At 43.1% G+C, this 22500-nt stretch overlaps 1 protein-coding gene across 3 annotated transcripts in view; it reads right to left on the bottom strand.

Moving 5' to 3' along the window:
* LOC109907374 (thyroid hormone receptor beta) overlaps nt 1–22500 on the bottom strand; it is a 159148-nt gene that overhangs the window by 55194 nt on the left and 81454 nt on the right. For all 3 annotated transcript variants that reach the window (XM_031793424.1, XM_031793425.1, XM_031793426.1), the window contains exon 2: nt 18915–18993. The gene's annotated coding sequence lies outside the window, so the exon portion shown is untranslated. The remainder of the gene's footprint in view (nt 1–18914; nt 18994–22500) is intronic.

The raw sequence follows: 22500 nt of genomic DNA, 5'->3' as shown, positions 1-22500 counted from the left end.
CTACTCCAACCTCGGCCAACAGCTCCGCCCCCCCCGCAGCTACTCGCCCAAGCCTCTCCAGGTTCTCCTTTACCCAAATCCAGACAGCATATGTTCTGAAAGAGCTGCAAAACCTGGATCCGTACAAATCAGCTGGGCTTGACAATCTGGACCCTCTATTTCTGAAACTATCCGCCGCCATTGTCGCAACCCCTATTACCAGCCTGTTCAACCTCTTTTTCATATCGTCTGAGATCCCCAAGGATTGGAAAGCTGCCGCAGTCATCCCCATCTTCAAAGGGGGAGACACCCTGGACCCAAACTGTTACAGACCTATAGCCACGCTCAAGGTACTAAACGATATCATAACCGCCATCGATAAAAGACAGTACTGTGCAGCCGTCTTCATCGACCTTGCCAAGGCTTTCGACTCTGTCAATCACCATATTCTTATCGGCAGACTCAGTCTCGGCCTCGGTTTTTTCGGATGACTGCCTTGCCTGGTTCACCAATTACTTTGCAGACAGAGTTCAGTGTGTCAAATCGGAGGGAATGCTGTCCGGTCCTCTGGCAGTCTCTGTGGGGGTGCCACAGGGTTCAATCCTCGGCCGACTCTTTTCTCTGTATATATCAATGATGTTGCTCTTGCTGCGGGCGATTCCCTGATCCACCTCTACGCAGACGACACCATTCTATATAATTCCGGCCCGTCCTTGGACACTGTGCTATCTAACCTCCAAACGAGCTTCAATGCCATACAACACTCCTTCCGTGGCCTCCAACTGCTCTTAAACGCTAGTAAAACCAAATGCATGCTTTTCAACCATTCGCTGCCTGCACCCGCACGCCTGACCAGCATCACCACCCTGGATGGTTCCGACCTTGAATATGTGGACATCTATAAGTACCTAGGTGTCTGGCTAGACTGTAAACTCTCCTTCCAGACTCATATCAAACATCTCCAATCGAAAATCAAGTCAAGAGTCGGCTTTCTATTCCGCAACAAAGCCTCCTTCACTCACGCCGCCAAACTTACCCTAGTAAAACTGACTATCCTACTGATCCTCGACTTCGGCGATGTCATCTACAAAATTGCTTCCAACACTCTACTCAGCAAACAGGATGCAGTTTATCACAGTGCCATCCGTTTTGTCACTAAAGCACCTTATACCACCCACCACTGCGACTTGTATGCTCTAGTCGGCTGGCCCTCGCTACATATTCGTCGCCAGACCCACTGGCTCCAGGTCATCTACAAGTCCATGCTAGGTAAAGCTCCGCCTTATCTCAGTTCACTGGTCACGATGGCAACACCCATCCGTAGCACGCGCTCCAGCAGGTGTATCTCACTGATCTAAAGCCAACACCTCATTTGGCCGCCTTTCGTTCCAGTTCTCTGCTGCCTGTGACTGGAACGAATTACAAAAATCGCTGAAGTTGGAGACTTTTATCTCCCTCACCAACTTCAAACATCTGCTATCTGAGCAGCTAACCAATCGCTGCAGCTGTACATAGGCTATCGGTAAATAGCCCACCCATTTGTACCTACCTCATCCCCATACTGTTTTTATTTATTTACTTTTCTGCTCTTTTGCACACCAATATCTCTACCTGTACATGACCATCTGATCATTTATCACTCCAGTGTTAATCTGCAAAATTGTAATTATTCGCCTACCTCCTCATGCCTTTTGCACACAATGTATATAGACTCCCCTTTTTTTCTACTGTGTTATTGACTTGTTAATTGTTTAGTCCATGTGTAACTCTGTGTTGTCTGTTCACACTGCTATGCTTTATCTTGGCCAGGTCGCAGTTGCAAATGAGAACTTGTTCTCAACTAGCCTACCTGGTTAAATAAAGGTGAAATTAAAAAAATTAAAAAATAAACAGCCAATGCAGCTCATGCTCAAGCTGCAAGATCAACCAGTAATATTTCAGATTTCAGTTTCTGCATCCCAAATAACAGCCTATTTATTTTCTTTAGAGTGCACTACTTTTGGCCAGGGCCTACTATAGTATATACGGAATATGGTACCATTTGTGACATACCCATTGGCTGGGATGACTGGGCCACCTAATATGGTGGACTACAATATACAGTTTAGTAATAGTCATTGCATACATAACACAGTAGTGTTATAGTATGTTCATGCAGTTACCAGAACTAAAATATTCTTATCACATTAGCCTGGGAAGGATATAGGGATATGGGAAGGATCAGTTTTGCCTTCATGATTATAATGAATAAGATTACATGTGACAGAGGGGCACTGATCGTAGATCACCAGCAGTCCTACTCTGAGATGCTTTATGAATACGGTGCTATCTGATAAATGTGAAGAAATCAGGACAAAGATGTGATCTACACACTGTGATGTTGTCCAGCTCCATCTAAAACACTGACCCACCACAGAGAGGAGCAGAGAAGAGACACAGAGATTAGCAATCTGGCATTTGGTTACATAATCCTCAAACAAAGAGAAAGAGAAAGAGAGAGTGATTTGAATTGAATTAAGAGAGCAGTGGAGAGAGCAGTGGAGAGAGCAGTGGAGAGAGGAGTGGAGAGAGCAGTGGAGAGAGGAGTGGAGAGAGCAGTGGAGAGAGCAGTGGAGAGAGGAGTGGAGAGAGCAGTGGAGAGAGGAGTGGAGAGAGCAGTGGAGAGAAGAGTAAAGAGAGCAGTGGAGAGAGGAGTGGAGAGAGGAGTGAAGAGAGGAGTGGAGAGAGCAGTGGAGAGAGCAGTGGAGAGAGGAGTGGAGAGAGGAGTGAAGAGAGGAGTGGAGAGAGGAGTGAAGAGAGGAGTGGAGAAAGGAGTGGAGAGAGCAGTGGAGAGAGCAGTGGAGAGAGCAGTGGAGAGAGGAGTGGAGAGAGGAGTGGAGAGAGGAGTGGAGAGAGCAGTGGATTGAGTAGTAGAGAGAGCAGTGGAGCGAGGAGTGGAGAGGAGTGGAGAGGAGTGGAGAGAGGAGTGGAGAGAGGAGTGGAGAGAGCAGTGGAGAGAGGAGTGGAGAGAGGAGTGGAGAGAGCAGTGGAGAGGAGTGGAGAACAAAGGAAATGATTAATTAATCAAATACAAATGGGCCTCCTGTGTTTGCACTGCAGAGAGCAGACTCACAGACTCGTGCATGCACCAGCACACACACACATGCACATGCACACACACACATGCATACACACACACACTTGTTTGTGTCATGGTTTTGGGCTGTGTGTGGAGGCAACTCATACCACATGTAATCACGTCTTTAGCTTGCAGATACACAGAATCATTTGAATGCCAGATTTTCTTGAAAAACCCAAAGTGTCAAACAGAGGAAGAAAACAAAGAATGTGGAGTGAGCCTTGATGATGTGGAAGACTGCTGGCAGCCGTGTGAGTGTCTGTTCACATGCCCTGACACCTTGCATGCCTGCCTGTTTTATGCAAATTAGGACAGAGAGTGTGTCTCAATAGTCTACTGTGGCTTCATCTCCTCATCTCCTTCCCTTCATCTACACTGGTATGAAAACATAGGATAGGTGAAATCACTACGGTAGATGTCTACCCAGTATTTGCTTTCTTTATTCCAGCTCTTTCACATCAGTACAGCTGAAGGAAAGGAGGTGAGGAGACTAGGAGAGGTCATGTTAGTCTTCTTTTTTGGGGGGAGGGGGGGGGCATTTTTTAAATGTTTCTACAGATAACAGACAGAACAGGTAGAGGTCAGAACACACAGAGATCCCCTACCAAATCAACCCCCCCCCCCATGCTCTAACAGAGCCCCACCCCACTAAACCAGACTTAAAGCAGGGCATGCTTTCATTGTTCACTTTGTGTATTAATGACATAGGAAACACTGTTAATAGTTGTAACATTCATCCCTATGCAGATGCCACAGTTTTGTATTTCTGTGCCACCTCAGTGCAGCAGACCATTTGTGAACTTCAGCATGACTTTGATTGAGTTCAGAAATCACTTAGAGATCTTACATTAGTGTTAAATACAAGTGAAACCAAGCTCATGCTGTTCTGTAGGTCACCTGCATATTTGGCTGTAAATTAAGTCCAAATTGAGCTTGTTTCTCAATATAAGTACCTGGGTGTCTGGATTGATGACAAGTTATGCTTCGTAACGCATATAGAAAATCTGACTAAGAAGCTAAGATCCAATATTTTTTTTTATATGGAAATAAATCATGCCTTAGTATTAAAATAGGAGAAAGATTGTTCAAACAACACTTCTCCCTGTACTGGATTTTGGTGATATTGTTTACATGCATACGGCAACCTCTGTTTTAAAACCCTTGGACACAGTCTACCATTCAGCAATACGTTTTATCACAGGGGACACTATTAGGACTCGTCATTATAGTCTGTATAGAAATGTGGGATGGACCTCTCTGTCTGGAAGTATCACGGATCCCCCCGGGAGTACTGCTCATTCCGTTCACCAGCTCCAGAGGTCTATGTCACCGGCCTTCTAGGCGTCACTGAACTGGATCAGTACCACCAACCCCAGACTGTCTTGTCTCATTACGCACACCTGGTTCCCATTCCCCCTGATTAGTATGTGTACATATGTGCCCTCTGTTCCACATTGTCCTTGTCGATCATTGAGGAACTGTGCTCTGTTTTATTTGGTTTTTGGTGCTATGTTGATTTTTGTGCACTTGTTACTATGGGTCTCGTAAACCCGAAAATTCAACCCAACTTTTCATGTCTCTCTTCAAGCCAGTGGTGCCTGGTCCCCTCGCTAAGGTTGGACCCAGTGACGCCCCGCCTCCTCCTCTGGACATCGAGGGAGGTCCGGGGTACTCGGTCCGTGAAGTCCTGGATTCGAGGCGTCGGGCAGGTCGTCTCCAGTACCTCATCGACTGGGAGGGGTACGGCCCAACGGATCGGTGCTGGGTTCCTGCGGGGGGACATTCGGGACGCTTCGCTGACCAGGGATTTTCACCATCGGGCCATGACCGACCCGCACCGCGTTCCTGTGGTCGTTCCCCAAAGCCGGTGTCGCCCCTCTGCTGATGCAGCACGTTTTAACGTTCGTCGTTAGGTGGAAGAAGAGGAGGACCAATGCGCAGCGTGGTAAGTGTCCATATTCTATAATAAAGTAATTGAACACTGAAACAAAACAATAAAACGACAAACAAACAGTCCTGTACGGTGCTGAAAAAACACTGAACAGAAAATAATCACCCACACCACACAGGTGGGAAAAGGCTATGATTATGATTCTCAATCAGAGACAACTAACGACACCTGCCTCTGATTGAGAACCATACCATAACAGGCCAAACACAAAACACAACATAGAAAAACGAACATAGACAACCCACCCCAACTCACGCCCTGACCAACCTAAGACAAAGACATAACAAAATAACTAAGGTCAGAACGTGACACGCGTTGGGAGAGGGGGGGTTTCGGGTACTGTCACAGACTCCCCTGGCCATTTTGAGCCTGTAATCGAATCCACAAATGCTGACGCTCCAGATACTCAACTAGTCTAAATATGGCCAGTTGTATTTCTTCTTTAATCAACAGTTTTCAGCTATGCTAACATAATTGCAAAAGGGTTTTCTAATGATCAATTAGCCTTTTAAAATTATAAACTTGGATTAGCTAACACAACGTACCATTGTAACACAGGAGTGATGGTTGCTGATAATGGGCCTCTGTACGCCTATGTAGATATTCCATAAAGAATCTGCCGTTTCCAGCTACAATAGTCATTTACAACATTAACAATGTCTACACTGTATTTCTGATCAATTTGATGTTATTTTAATGGACAAAAAAATTGCTTTTCTTTCAAAACAAGGACAATTCTAAGTGACCCCAAACTTGTACATATATATATATATATATATATATATATATATATATATTTAGGGGATTGGAAGTGATGCAGACCATTACCCAGAAGGACCCTACAATCTACCTGCAACATTAAAGTTGATTAAAGAGTAATAAATAATGATACAAATTCTCATTTGGGTTGGTTTATGGAGTTGTGAAATCCATGTCTTCTACAAAGGATAGGAAAGGTTGCCAGATATGATTAAATGTAATTGCAGATCCCCTAACGGAGTAGCGTATTTTGAGATGCTTGAGATGTTGCATAACTTTCTTTATCCAATGGTTAAAAGTATGAGGAAACCAATCCTTCCACTTAAATAGTAGAAGACATCTAGCTAGAAGAGTAGTACGTGCCAGCCTGTTGCCCATAGAACTGTTTAGAGGGGCCTCCTGTGATGCCACTCCATAGAACTGTTTAGAGGAGCCTCCTGTGGTGCCACTCCATAGAACTGTTTAGAGGGCCCTCCTGTGATGCCACTCAATAGAACTGTTTAGAGGAGCCTCCTGTGGTGCCACTCCATAGAACTGTTTTAGAGGGGCCTCCTGTGGTGCCACTCTATAGAACTGTTTAGAGGGGCCTCCTGTGATGCCACTCCATAGAACTGTTTAGAGGAGCCTCCTGTGGTGCCACTCCATAGAACTGTTTTAGAGGGGCCTCCTGTGATGCCACTCTATAGAACTGTTTAGAGGGGCCTCCTGTGGTGCCACTCTATAGAACTGTTTAGAGGGGCCTCCTGTGGTGCCACTCTATAGAACTGTTTAGAGGGGCCTCCTGTGGTGCCATTCCCAGTAATGCAATGAAGGCAGGAGGTTTTATAGGTCTCTCCAGTAACTTAGAAAAAGACACAAAAAATTATATCCAGAAATATGTCAATTTTGGGCATGTCCAAAACATGTTTAATAAAGCAGCAGGAGAATGCTTACATCTTAAGAATCAATGGGAAGAGGATTCCCCCCTTTTTCCTCTCTCCACCCTACTGATGTTACATCTGCAAATCCCTTGGTTAACATAGAGATTCTGGGAACATCAGAAGGTGGGGGAAAATGAACTATATTCTGGTAATCCGACCAATTGAACATATGCGGTGGTACTTAATGAATATGATGTCAGTTCGGTTGTCATCTGAGACATTCTCAATGATTAGATGACATAAACTCTACAGTGGAAAGTCTACACATCAGAGTTATCGGATTCACATGGAATTGTTGTTAAATTTAAATGTTTGAATATGAAAGTATTCGTGATGGGATGAAATGTGATTTTAGCTTCTAAAATGTGAGATTTGGGTTTTCATAAGGTTAGGGCTCTGCTCAATCAGTGGCCCGTCCCTGTGAATGGACATGGGCTATAAAACTTTTCAAACACGCCCTCCTCTCCCTTCCTATATAAAGCCTTGACAACAATACAACCTCCTGTTCCGAGGATGTGAGGACGACGGTCTGATGTCAGAATGGTTCAGATAATAACCACAGAACGATGCCAACATCAGCCTGAACTTTGGTTGCGAATGGTATGAACTTTGAACTCTTATTCACTACAGACGTGATACCTCCTAGCCGTTGAGTTAGCAACAGCAGCTGCAAACGAGGGTTAGGAAGGAACAGACAGAGTATCCCGTCTATCACACAACAACGTTACTACAACGTATCCAATTGACCACCAGAGACATTATTCAAAGGACAAAGGACTCGGTTTGGCAACACGGCCTTCCATCTACCACCAACCTACTGAAGCGCAGCTCAGAGTAAATATTTGTTGCATTTTCCTTTTCCAAATGGGCGGTAATCTAGAATGCATAAGATACTGTATTTACGATAGCACAGCTTCTTCCTTTGTTACTCAGGCTTCCCGCTCTTTCACTCAAACCCAGCCCCATTTGTTTTGTGTAACAAGCTGTCAAATCTGTTCCGCCCGCTAGGGACGTTTTCCTTTATGACATAATTTGTCATCAAGTTATGATTAACTATGTGTATATGGAATTCTGTGTGATTAATTAGGTATTTAGTAAATAAATAATTAAACCCAATTTTGTATTGCTGATTCAACTTGTTAGCCAGGGTTCGTGCAGATAACCAAGAATTTACAACTTTCAGATGAGACTGAATTAAGGTGATGATTAATATTGACTGCTATTGATGTAAAATATTACTAGGTCTTTAAGAGTTTATTCGGAAGATAACAGCTCTATAAATATTATTTTGTGGTGCCCCGACTCCCTAGTTAATTACATTTACATGATTAGCTCAATCAGGTAATATTAATTACGGAGAAATTATTGTATAGAATAGCATGTCATATCACTTAACCTGGCATAGCCAAAGACACGACAGGGTTCACTATTAAAATAGAACCGAGAAAGGAGGTAGGTGGGCGTGATGGGATGTGAACAGAGTATGAAGATAAAAAGACTGTCAGAAAGACAAGAATACATTGAAATAAGTATACAAACTTAGGTAATACATTCATTTTAACAGTGTTAATTCTAACGCCCAAAGAAAGAGAAAGTAAATCCCAGCGTTCAAGATCCTGTTGGCATTATAGAGGTCTTTGAAATTGTGTGTGACCCAAATTCCCAAATATTTATATTTCTGCGTAGTCAAATTACTAAAATAAGTTTGCAAGGCAGAAGGATTAATAGGCATCAATTCACTTTTTTTGTAGATGTACCTTATACCCGGATATTTTACCAAATGTCTTCAGTAGAACCTGGAAGACCAGTTAAAGGGACAGACATATATCAGCAATACAAAATTGGGTTTAATTATTTATTTACTAAATACCTAACTAATCACACAGAATTCCATATACACATAATTAATCATAACTTGATTACAAATGACGTCATAAAGGAAAATGTCCAAGGCGAGCGGAACAGATTTGACAGCTTGTTACACAAAAGAAAAGGGGCATGTCATCCACATTGAGTGAGACTTTATGCTCTAAGCCCCGACTTGGAATACCTTTGATAGTGGTGTTATTACATATTGCTATGGTTAAAGGCTCAATTGCGATAGCAAACAGCTGAGGGGACAGAGGAGAACCCTGTCTTGTCCCACGTTGAAGTTGGAAATGGGATGAAAGGTTATTATTTGTGCGCACTGCAGCCATAGGGGAGGAGTAAAGGACTTTGATCCAGGACATAAAATTGGGACCGACTCCAATTTGTTTGAGAGTATAAAATAGATAATCCCACTCCACCTGATCAAACGCCTTCTCAGCATCAAGTGATAACAATATCTCTGGAGTGTCAGATGAAGAGGGATTGTAAAGTGTATTATAAAGACGTCTGATGTTGAAAAAAGAATGACGTTTTTTAAAATGAAACCAGTGTGAACCGTAGAGAAAATGGAGGGAAGGACATAAAAAGGCAGGCTATCACAATTCAGTAAAGAAATTGGCATATATGAACCACATTCAAGATTTTCCCCCCCCATTTTCAGAATAATTTAAATACATGCTTGTCTCATTGTTGAGGGTAAAGACTGAGGAGAATGATTCCTCAAATATGCAAAGGAAGAGAGGAGAGAGTTGATCTGAGAATTTTTAAAAGAACTTGCTCGGAAATCTGTCCGTTCCAAGGGATTTAGCACACTGTATAGATTTAATTGCCAACACAATCTCTTCTACAAAGAAGTGTTATTCTAATTCAGACGCTATCTCAGGTTCAACTGTAGGAATATCTAAGTTCTCAAAGATGGTGTCAAGTAAGGTAGCATTACCAGCAGATTCTGAAGTGTATAATTGTGAGTTGTCAGGTATGCGTAAATGGCTGTAAGGGAGTCAGGTGCATGAGAGCAGATATTGGGTAACCAACGGAGCCTTTTATTTAGGCGAACCAAAAGCACACGGCAAAGTGAACACGAAATAACAATACGGGTTAACATAACCCAGCACAACAGACTAACGTTCGCATAACATGAAACAGAATAAACAATACGGGTTAACATAACCCAGTACAACAGACTAACGTGCGCATAACATGAAACAGAATAAACAATACGGGTTAACATAACCCAGCACAACAGACTAACGTAATAAACAATACCACACAAAGACATGAGGCAAATAGAGAGTTAAATACACAACACATAATGAGGGAAATGAGAACCAGGTGTGTGGGAAAACAAGACAAGACAAATGGAAAATAAAAAATGGATCGGAGATGGCCAGAAGACCGGCGACGTCGACTGCCGAGCACCGCCCGAGCCATTGACTTCGTCAGAAGTCGTGACATGAGTAAAAGTTATGAAAGCATGAATTGACCTCTAAATCAATACATTTGTGACCCAGCTCGTCAGTTATCTCATTGCATTTCCTTAATCTTGCGCTGTGCGAAACGATTTGGCCCCTTAGATAAGCCTTCAAGGATTCCCATACTGCTGTAGGAGGCATTCCAGTGGTTTGATTAAGCTGGAGAAATAGCTCAATTTGAGATTATATAAAAGCAACAAAGGTTTCTTCTGATAGCAGTAGTGAGTTAAGCCGCCAAGGGAGATTAGGCTGTGTATTTGCAGTGGTGGAAAAAGTACTCAATTGTCATACTTGAGTAAAACTAAAGATACATTAATAGAAAATGACTCAAGTAAACGTAAAAGTCACCCAGTAAAAATGACTTCAAATCAAATTTTATTTGTCACATGCACCGAATACAACAGGTGTAGATCTTACAGTGAAATGCTTACTTACAAGTCCTTAACCAACAACGCAGTTTAAAGAAAATACCTAAAAAAAAGTAAGATATAAGAAAAAAAATCATTAAAGTGCAGCAGTAAATAACAATGTCGTGGCAACAGTTGAAGTCGGAAGTTTACATACACCTTAGCCAAATACATTTAAACTCAGTTTTAACAATTCCTGACATTCTAGTAAAAAATACCCTGTTTTAGGTAATTTAGGATCAGCACTTTATTTTAAGTATGTGAAATGTCAGAATAATAGAGCAAATTATTTATTTCAGCTTTTATTTATTTCATCACATTCCCAGTGGGTCAGAAGTTCACACTCAATTAGTATTTGGTAGCATTGCCTTTAAATTGTTTAACTTGGGTCAAACGTTTCGGGTGGCCTCCCACAAGCGTCTCACAATAAGTTGGGTGACTTTTGGCCCATTCCTCCTGACACAGCTGGTTTAACTGAGTCAGGTTAGTAGGCCTCCTTGCTCACACACGCTTTTTCAGTTCTACCCACACATTTTCTATGGGATTGAGGTCAGGGCTTTGTGATGGCCACTCCAAAACCTTGACTTTGTTGTCCTTAAGCCATTTTGCCACAACTTTGGAAGTATGCTTGGGGTCATTGTCCATTTGGAAGACCCATTTGCGACCAAGCCTGACTGATTTCTTGAAATGTTGCTTCAATATATCCACATAATTTTCCTCCCTCATAATGCCATCTATTTTGTGAAGTGCACGAGTCCCTCCTGCAGCAATATACCCCCACAACACAGCTTGCAAGCCTCCCCTTTTTCCTCCAAACATAACAATGGTCATTATGGCGAACCAGTTCTATTTTTGATTCATCAGACCAGAGGACATTTCTCCAAAAAGTACGATCCTTGTCCCCATGTGCAGTTGCAAACCGTAGTCTGGCTTTTTTATGGCGGTTTTGGAGCAGTGGCTTCTTCCTTGCTGAGGGACTTTCAGGTTATGTTGATATAGGACTCGTTTACTGTGGATATAGATACTTTTGTACCGGTTTCCTCCAGCATCTTCACAAGGACGTTTGCTGTTGTTCTGGGATTGATTTGCACTTTTCGTGTATGTCTCCTAGTATGTTCATCTCTGGGAGACAGAACGCGTCTCCTTCCTGAGCGGTATGACGGCTGCATGTTCCCATGGTGTTTATACTTGCATACTATTGTTTGTATAGATGAGCGTGGTACTTTCAGGTGTTTGGAAATTGCTCCCAAGGATGAACCAGACTTGTGGAGGTCCACCATTTTTTTTGAGGGCTTGGCTGATTTCTTTTGATTTTCCCATGATGTCAAGCAAAGAGGCAATGAGTTTGAAGGTAGGCCTTGAAATACATCTACAAGTACGCCTCCAATTGACTCAAATGATGTCAATTAGCCTATCAGAAGCTTCTAAAGCCATGACATAATTTTTGGGAATTTTCTAAGCTGTTTAAAGGCACAGTCAACTTAGTGTATGTAAACTTCTGACCCACTGGAATTGTGATACAGTGAATTATAAGTGAAATAATCTGTCTGTAAACAATTGTTGGAAAGATTACTTGTGTTATGCACAAAGTAGATGTCCTAACCAACTTGCCAAAACTATAGTTTGTTAACAAGAAACTTGTGGAGTGGTTGAAAAACAAGTTTTAATGACTCCAAACTAAGTGTATGTAAACTCCTGACTTCAACTGTATATACAGGGGGTACTGGTACAGAGTCGATGTGCGGGGGCACCGGTGTCGAGGTAATATGTACATGTAGATAGTTAGTAAAGTGACCATGCATTCGGTTTGCACATTTTGGGGAATATTCAGAGGTAGAAACGTCCTGTGGGAATTAACGGGAATATATGGGAATTAACGGAAATACAGTGGGGAGAACAAGTGTTTGATACACTGCCGATTTTGCAGGTTTTCCTACTTACAAAGCATGTAGAGGTCTGTCATTTTTTTATCATAGGTACACTTCTACTGTGAGAGACGGAATCTAAAACAAAAATCCAGAAAATCACATTGTATGATTTGAAAGTAATTCATTTGCATTTTATTGCATGACATAAGTATTTGATCACCTACCAACCAGTAAGAATTCCAGCTCTCACAGACCTGTTAGTTTTTCTTTAAGAAGCCCTCTTGTTCTCCACTCATTACCTGTATTAACTGCACCTGTTTGAACTCGTTACCTGTATAAAAGACACCTGTCCACACGCTCAATCAAACAGACTCCAACCTCTCCACAATGGCCAAGACCAGGGAGCTGTGTAAGGACATCAGGGATAAAATTGTAGACCTACACAAGGCTGGGATGGGCTTGTGCACGAGTTGTCGAAAGTACGGAGATGTGTCTCCTGAAGAAAGGTGATTTACATGAGAAAGATCCCTTTTACATTTCACTGGGTATTAGGCCTAGCCATATAAAGTCAAGTGGGAAAAGGATAGATGTCAGATAACAATAACAACTGATTGTTGAAGAAACAATGAATACTCTGAAGTCTGGTATGAAAAAGAAAACCAAACTTGGTCATAGATCAAGCTAACCGCTCATCCCCATGTCACGGATCCCTCTGGAACTTTCATTACGCACACCTGGCCCTTATTCCCACTGATTAGTACTTGAATAAGTGTGCCCTTTGGTTTCCATTGGGCTGTCCATTATTGTTACAATGTCTATTGGTGCGTGTGAGTACCTGTGCTGTGTGTTTTGGCTTTCCTGCTGTTGTGGATTGCGCAGATGATTACGGGTCTCATCCCGTGTGATAATCATTGTACGCGTGTGATTTATTCAAGGTGCTCCTCACTCTTTTGTTTTGGGTTTCTACCCTGTGTTTTGATACGTGATTGTTTGGTCTTCGTCCCACTGCCTTTACACGGCACACCATTATTTTGGCTTAATAAAAAACCCTATTATGCATTCCTGTGCCTGTCTCCTGAAACATTCATGCCAACGTGACAGCCAACGCAAAGATATCCACAGATATTAAAACGTTTAAACGAAGTTGGGATCCTTAATGTTGAGAAACATTCCTAACTGACAGTGCAGTTATCACATAACATATTATTTTCTGTGTTATAGACGATAGGCTATAAAGGCCTGGGAAAGTTGTGTAATTTAAAAAAACCCAGAGATGAACCAGAGAGGAAGAGGCGAACTTTAAGCTACTTTGGTGAATTTGCAAGGCATTCAAGACAAGACATTGCAGAGATGCAGATCACCAAAACATATGAGCATGTTTCTGCACACCCCTCCTCTCTCTACCTCGCGCTGGCCTGCCACCCCTCCTCTCTACTCCCTCACGCTGGCCTGCCACCCCTCGTCTCTCTACCTCGCGCTGGCCTGCCACCCCTCGTCTCTCTACCTCGCGCTGGCCTGACACCCCTCCCCTCTCTCCCTCGCGCTGGCCTGCCACCCCTCCTCTCTCTCCCTTGCGCTGGCCTTCCACCCCTCCTCTCTCTCCCTCGCCCTGGCCTGCCACCCCTCCTCTCTCCCTCGCGCTGGCCTGCCACCCCTCCTCTCTCTCCCTCGCCCTAGCCTTCCACCCCTCCTCTCTACTCCCTCGCGCTGGCCTGCCACCCCTCCTCTCTCTCCCTCTCGCTGGCGTCTCCCTCGCTGGCCTGCCTGCTCTGTCTGTTAGCTAATGATGCAAATGTGTGTTCATTCTTTGGTCTGTTGCATGTAGAATATCCTAGCCTATTCATGCAGCGGTGTTGCAGGGATAGAGGTACAGTATCTTCGGGACAGTCTTAATTTTTGCCTCATAATATGAAATTACTGTAGGCTACCGGTAGCCTTTAACCCTTTTCAGACATAACGGAATGTGGCTCCTTGAAAGTGCCTCAGCTACGGCATGTTTGTTTGTCTGTCTATTAGGATAGGCTACATTACGGATTATTAAATGCCAACAGGAAACCTTCTCAGGAGATATGAACAGGCATTTTATCTGTCTGTAAAGGAATAAGGCTTCTGAAGCTGGACTAACATCCATCACTAAGCGACCAGAACTGTCAATTAAATCATCTTGAGATGCTGCATGCAGCCTGCCTGCAGATCACTCTCTCCTAAAAAAGTACTTTGAAGTTTATTAAATACTGTGACCTAACAAGACATTTAGTAAAAATAAACACATCTAGTAATCATACCATAAAAAACTGCTGATCAGTGCTGTTTTCCATTTATTGGACTTATTTATTCATTTGGAAATGTGTGCAGCAGGATAAAATCTCTGGAGATTGACTGAAGGTTTTGAAATGTTCTGGATAGGCTACCAATATATCTATCGAAAAATAAACATTGCCCGTATCTCAGCAACCAAAGCACAGTGCTGAGAGAGAGTCCCCTAAGCATGCTGGTCCTGGGGCTCTGTTCACAAACACAAACACACCCCACAGAGCCCCAGGACAGGAACACAATTAGACCCAACCAAATCATGAGAAAACAAAAAGATTTGACACATTGGATAGAATTAACAAAAAAACAGAGCAAACTAGAATGATATTTGGCCCTAACCCGAGAGTACGCAGTGGCAGAATACCTGACCACTGTGACTGACCCAAACTTAAGGAAAGCTTTGATTATGTACAGACTCAGTGAGCATAGCCTTGCTATTGAGAAAGGCGGCCGTAGGCAGACCTGGCTCTCAAGAGAAGACAGGCTATGTGCACACTGTCCACAAAATGAGGTGGAAACTGAGCTGCACTTCCTAACCTCCTGCCCAATGTATGACCATATTAGAGACACATATTTCCCTCAGATTACACAGATCCACAAAGAATTTGAAAACTACCCCGATTTTGATTAACTTCCATATCCACAGGGTGAAATACCACAGTGTGACATCACAGCAGCAAGATGTATGATGTGTTGCCACAAGAAACGGTCAACCAGTGAAGAACAAACATCATTGTAAATACAACCCATATTTATGCTAATTTATTTTCCCTTTTGTACTTTAACCATTTGTACTTTAACCATTTGTACTTTAACCATTTGTACTTTAACCATTTGTACAAGGTGAAATAAAATGTAAAAAACATTGTTAAAACACTGTATATATACATAATATGACATTTGTAATGTCTTTATTCTTTTGGAACTTCTGTGAGTGCAATTGTTACGGATACAGGTATTCTGTGTGTATCCTGTGTGTGTGTGTATTTCTTTTCTCTCCTTCTCCCCTCACAGGTGGAAATCATCATTCCCCAATCAGTCATCAATCAGTCGCTAATCAGAAGACACACCTCCTGTTGCCATTACCCAATCACATTCCCTTTCCCTTGGTTTAAAAACCCTCTCAGTTGTTTTCTCAGGAGCTCAATCTCTCTGTCAATGCCATCTGTCTGCAGAGCTCTTGTTTGGTTTTTGAAACTACATGTCACTTTGTCCCCACCTGTGAGTATTGTTATTGTATTTGTTATGGTGTTTGTTTGACGGTGGGAAAAGGGGGTACCAGAACAAGTTGCCCATGGCATACGTGATACGTGAGTTGTTACGGGTCTTGATACCACCCCCCCCCCCCCCCCCCCCCTAGACTGCTGGGACAAAGGGATTCGTAACACCAATGTTTACTGTTCATTTTTGTTTACTTCACTTTTGTCCATCTACTTCACTCACTTTAACAATGATTAAAAAAAAGCCCTTAAATTGAATTGTGAGACACGGTCCATTTAAAATGCATTACATTGTTGTGATTCGGCTGCAGCGGACACTCTTAGCCAGAACAACTTACAAAATAAGGGCTGATTAACTGCCCACAAATGGATAAAAAATGTAATCTTTGGCAAACCAAGTAATCTGTACAAATTAATACTTTGTGCATTTTTCTGTATGTAAAAGCTTTTGCCGATATGAAATGGGTCCAGGACTAAGGTGGGAACAGTTGGCTGAATCAGAAGAAATTGTGCCCTAGGTGGATGTTAGCTGCAGTAAATTTAGTGAGTTAAGACTTATTCTATTTCAAAGCACCAGCGAGAGAGAAAGAGTTGACTACAAAAAATGGCACCAAAGGGCCTCCCGGGTGGCGCAGTGGTTAAGGGCACTGTACTGCTGTGCCACCAGAGACTCTTAGTTCCCGCCCAGGCTCTGTCGTAACCGGCTGCGACCGGGAGGTCCGTGGGGCGACGCACAATCGGCATAGCGTCGTCCGGGTTAGGGAGGGCTTGGCCGGTAGGGATATCCTTGTCTCGTCGTGCACCAGCGACTCCTGTGGCGGGCCAGGCACAGTGCGCGCTAACCAACGTCGCCAGGTGCACGGTGTTTCCTCGGACACATTGGTGCGGCTGGCTTCCGGGTTGGATGCACGCTGTGTTAAGAAGCAGTGCAGCTTGGCTAGGTTGTGTATTGGACGCATGACTTTCAACCATCGTCTCTCCCGAGCCCGTACGGGAGTTGTAGCGATGAGACAAGATAGTAGCTACTAACAATTGGATTCCATGAAATTGGGGAGGAAAAAGGCGGTAAAATACATTTTAAAAAATGGCACCAAAGTAGCTAGGCCTATAGTTACCTTAGGTTTGTGGTGTCTGCCTTCGGAGTCATTATTTAGTCATTATTCACCATGAAATAAACATACCAACTGGTGGCTGTATTCTCAGTGCCTTCATAACAGCCTGTTGTACCCCTCTCTAAGATGGCCTTTTGATAGCAAACGTGGAGCTTAGTCACACAAAACATTTCACAACGAGCAGAAGTCTTGTTTTGTTCTGATAGTTCATTTTCCAAGCTCGGGTTTAATAGTGTTATTTAATATGGCCTCCATCATCACGACCACGTAGACATACCATAATAAAGGCACACAAACACATGCACACACAAAGGCCACCAGATGTTGTTTTCATTCAAAATAATTTGGCTGATAAAAGAATCTGAGCCACTTTTTGTTTGGGAGCCTTATCATATTACATTAAGATGAAGCTAAACCAATAGGCACGCACACTCTGTGTTTTCCCCTGTCACCAAAACCCTACAGTCGCCTCATGCAGTGTACAGAGAAACCCTGCAGAGTGTTGCGAAAGAGCACAACTTGAAAGTTCCAGTTGTGGTTAACAGAATTACAGCAGACTGCCGATCATAGAGATTTCCCTAGAGAGAGATACTAAGTGAATTAAATGGTAATAAAGTGGTAATTCTTGAGATCATTCATGTTTAATAATGTGACCAACTCCTCTCAGGTATACCTAAATAACTCTGAAAATAATCAGGTTCTTGAAGTTGGAAACGCCCTTTCCAGACTCCCTAGACTAGACCTGTGTCTGTAACGGCCCTGGTAAAAAGTAGTGCACTACAGGTAACATGGTGCTATTTGGTGAGTAGCCCAGGTCTAATGTTCTCTAGGTAGTAGTCCGGGGTCTAATGTTCTCTAGGTAGTTGTCCAGGTCTGAATAAGGAAGTTGGCTGGGCAGGTCTCATCTTTCAGAGACTGAGAACTGCCTCACCCAGCTAGTGTGTGTGTTAATCCAGCACACCAGGGGGTGTATTGTATTCAGTGAGATGAATAGTTCAAACTTAAACGTACATTGCAGATAGAGATGTAATGACTAGAGCTGGCATGGTACCTGTTACCTATTCTACGTTCATGTTTGTTGCAGACATTTCTATCGTTCTGTAATGTTTCCCCATTCCTTAACAGGCCCCATATGGTTCTTAGAAAGCATAGCCCAGATACTAATTTAGGCACACACACCAGAGGAGGCTGGTGGGATGAGCTATAGGAGGACGGGCTCATTGTAATGGCTGGAGTGGAATAAATGGAACGGTATCAAACACATGTATTGATCTGAGCTTAGTCCAAGTGATTTCTGAGCCCACTCGTTTCAATGTACTCTCAACTCTGATTAATCTCATACTTAGAAATAACCCTCATAAATACTCAACTAGTGGTGTATTTGCTATGGACCTCAGTGATCACTGTCCTATAGTCTGTCAGAAACACAGTTGCCTAAAAACTAAACCACACCTTATCACTAAGATAAACTTATAACACTTGACCTTCACCATTCTAACTTGCTCTTGAACCTTTTTCTAGTATGTTAATCAACGTATCTGACAAACATGCTCCTATGAAGAATGAAAGAGCCAACCCATGGTTTACACCTGAACATGCCGAGTTCATTCAGCAAAAGAACAGACCTTGGTCTGAAGCCAGACGCACTGTTAGCTCTACTAATTGGCTCACCTTCAGACAACTTAGAATCAAATGTACTGCTTCCATAAAAAGGGCTAAGTCATTAATTCCATTTCTGACCATGTGTGTGTGCTGTTTAGCTGAGGCTGAGGAAAGGGGCTGAAGTGAAGCTGACTGCTGTGGTCTCCTCTTTCCTCTCTGTATTGGCAGAGCTGAGGAGACCCTGGCATGCTGTGCGTATGTGTGTTTGAGGTGTTGGACGCTGGCTAGCTGTCTGAGCATTGTGCAACAAAAGGCCATTCTTACCAGAGGGAGGTAGGGAGAGAGGGAGCCGAGGAGTCTCCAGGCCGGGTTGAGGAGCTGCCGAGCCCCACCAGACAGAGCCCTGGAAGAACAAGAACCAGAGGAGAAATATCAGATTCTATTATACACACTGGTGCCTGGGCTCATCAAGACCATATGTCTCAATCATAAGTGTTTACATTCAAATACGTACAAAGAGGTAGACGTTTGTGGTGCTATAATCCAAAACAATGTCCATGGATAGGCCTAATCCTCAGCAAGGGATTAAAGCACATGCATAAACAAATACATGTACTACCAAGCAAATAGTTTTGGAACATTTTTCAAAAACAATACATTAGGGACAGCGAGGATGTAGAAGGCTTTGGAAAGATCTCCATTTAAGGGAGGAAAGCATTGGCCGTTTTCATTGAACTCTACACTCACACACACAAATACACACAGTCTAATGAATTAGGCCGCTGCAAGTACTGACACTTTAAACGTTCTACTGTTTGTGTACTGGCACCTTTTTTCATTCCACTTCAAGCACTGGCTAACAGTAACACGTATGTAGGCACTGCAACTACGAGGCTTTAAAAAGAGTATATGAAGACATATGTGCAGCGACACGCTGGATGTGTGGAGTTGGAGGGAGGAGCCAGGTGCAGAAGCAGAGGATTGAAGCTCTCAGACATGCTTTACGACATCATTAACCTCTTGCGTTGAACATATATAATCATAAATACTTCTGCAGAAAGTAAAGGAGGAGGGGAGCAGACTAAAGGTTGGCGCCCCCCGTTGGGTTTTGCCGAGGCGGAGATCTTTGTGGGCTATACTCGGCCTTGTCTCAGGATGGTAAGTTGGTGGTTGAAGATATTCAAGTGGGGGCTGTGAGTGGTAAGTGGGGGCTGTGCTTTGGCAAAGTGGGTGGGGTTATATCCTTCCTGTTTGGCCCTGTTCGGGGGTATCATTGAATGGGGCCACAGTGTCTCCTGACCCCTCCTGTCTCAGCCTCCAATATTTATGCTGCAGTAGTTTGTGAGGGGGGACGTACTACCTGTCCCAGACCTGCTGTTTTCAACTCTCTAGAGACAGCATGAGTGGTAGAGATACTCTTAATGATTGGCTATGAAAAGCCAACTGACATTTACTCCTGAGGTGCTGACTTGCTGCACCCTCGACAACTAGTATGATTATTATTATTTGACCATGCTGGTCATTTATGAACATTTGAACATCTTGGCCATGTTCTGTTATAATCTCCACCCGTCACAGCCAGAAGAGGACTGGCCACCCCTCATAGCCTGGCTCCTCTCTTGGTTTCTTCCTAGGTTTTGGCCTTTCTAGGGAGTTTTTCCTAGCCACTGTGCTTCTACACCTGTTTTGCTTGCTGTTTGGGGTTTTAGGCTGGGTTTCTGTACAGCACTTTGAGATATCAGCTGATGTATGAAGGGCTATATAAATAAATGTGATTTGATTTGAACCACCTGTACCTGAATACCCCGAAACCCGATTTCGAACCCAAGCGCGTTCTAAATAATGTCACGGTAGGGGTCGGATCTGATATATTGTCACAGGACCTCAGGTATGTGTAATTTTAACTGACTTGTCTGGGAGGACCTGTACAGATCTTAATGTGACTGCTGCAGTAGCGAGAGAGATTGTATAATTTATGCTGCTACTCTTGCTTTTCACGAGAGTGGAGCGTGTAGCTTGTTGATGGCCAATCAGAAGTCATCAAAGCGGGAATAAGCTACAGTCATAGAGCCTCTGTGTTGCAAAAGATAGGAGATATCTAATCAATGGAATTAAAATGACGGAATAAAAGTTAAAGGAGGATAGGCTACAACGACCAACAGCTGTCCTTATTATTCTGAATGGAGTTGTTTGTAACTGTGTAGGACGCGAAAGCGCATGCAGCCTCAATTAGCCTAGCTAGCTAGCTTCTCCCGGTTTGATGCAGTCAAGACAGGTACTTTGTAATCATATTGGATGATAAATAACCTAGCTATGTCAGCTATTAGTCTACAATAGCGCGAGTCAGCATGGTTGGTTTCTGTCTCATCTCTCCCTCCCTCCTCCCTGTTCCCCATGTCACTCACAGTAGCCTAAACACACAGCACAACCCCTGCTAGAGTGTCCGGTTAATAAAGTAGCTTAATGTAGTTTTCTGTTGCTTCCGTCACTCGGATTGGACCGTGTCTTGATCCGACCAGGCCTATACAGGAATGGGTCTAGTTGTTTTCTGGTCTGTTTAGAACGGGTCTCTATATTTGAAAGTGATTATTTATGCATATTGGTTCTGGATGGTCCATTTCTGAACAGGTCCAACATTTTGGACTTGTGGGATCTGATCTAGAGGACTTCATAACAACCTCTTCTTTCTATTTCACTAGGGCCTCTCTGCCTCTCCCTCTCTCTCTCTCTCCCGCTATCCCTCCTTCCCTCACCTTCCCCTCTCTTTCTCTCTCTCGCTTATGACTCAGTATTTCTCTGCGAGTCATGTCTGATCTAGGGCTGGGCGATTATGGCCTAAAAATCATATCTCCCATTTTTTTCAAACTTCTGGAAGATTCACAGTATATATATATGTGTGTGTATATGTATATGTATATATATGTATATGTATTTATTTATTTATTTATTTATTTTACCTTTATTTAACCAGGTAGGCAAGTTGAGAACAAGTTCTCATTTACAATTGCGACCTGGCCAAGATAAAGCAAAGCAGTTCGACAGATAAAACGACACAGAGTTACACATGGAGTAAAAACAAACATACAGTCAATAATGCAGTATAAACAAGTCTATATACAATGTGAGCAAATGAGGTGAGAAGGGAGGTAAAGGCAAAAAAGGCCAAGATGGCAAAGTAAATACAATATAGCAAGTAAAATACTGGAATGGTAGTTTTGCAATGGAAGAATGTGCAAAGTAGAAATAAAAAAATAATGGGGTGCAAAGGAGCAAAATAAATAAATAAATTAAAATTAAATACAGTTGGGAAAGAGGTAGTTGTTTGGGCTAAATTATAGGTGGGCTATGTACAGGTGCAGTAATCTGTGAGCTGCTCTGACAGTTGGTGCTTAAAGCTAGTGAGGGAGATAAGTGTTTCCAGTTTCAGAGATTTTTGTAGTTCGTTCCAGTCATTGGCAGCAGAGAACTGGAAGGAGAGGCGGCCAAAGAAAGAATTGGTTTTGGGGGTGACTAGAGAGATATACCTGCTGGAGCGTGTGCTACAGGTGGGAGATGCTATGGTGACCAGCGAGCTGAGATAAGGGGGGACTTTACCTAGCAGGGTCTTGTAGATGACATGGAGCCAGTGGGTTTGGCGACAAGTATGAAGTGAGGGCCAGCCAACGAGAGCGTACAGGTCGCAATGGTGGGTAGTATATGGGGCTTTGGTGATAAAACGGATTGCACTGTGATAGACTGCATCCAATTTGTTGAGTAGGGTATTGGAGGCTATTTTGTAAATGACCGCCAAAGTCGAGGATTGGTAGGATGGTCAGTTTTACAAGGGTATGTTTGGCAGCATGAGTGAAGGATGCTTTGTTGCGAAATAGGAAGCCAATTCTAGATTTAACTTTGGATTGGAGATGTTTGA

The sequence above is a fragment of the Oncorhynchus kisutch genome, linkage group LG17 (assembly GCF_002021735.2).
Source record: "Oncorhynchus kisutch isolate 150728-3 linkage group LG17, Okis_V2, whole genome shotgun sequence".
In the NCBI taxonomy this organism is placed as follows: domain Eukaryota; kingdom Metazoa; phylum Chordata; class Actinopteri; order Salmoniformes; family Salmonidae; genus Oncorhynchus; species Oncorhynchus kisutch.
This window is presented reverse-complemented; position numbering and strand designations above follow the sequence as displayed.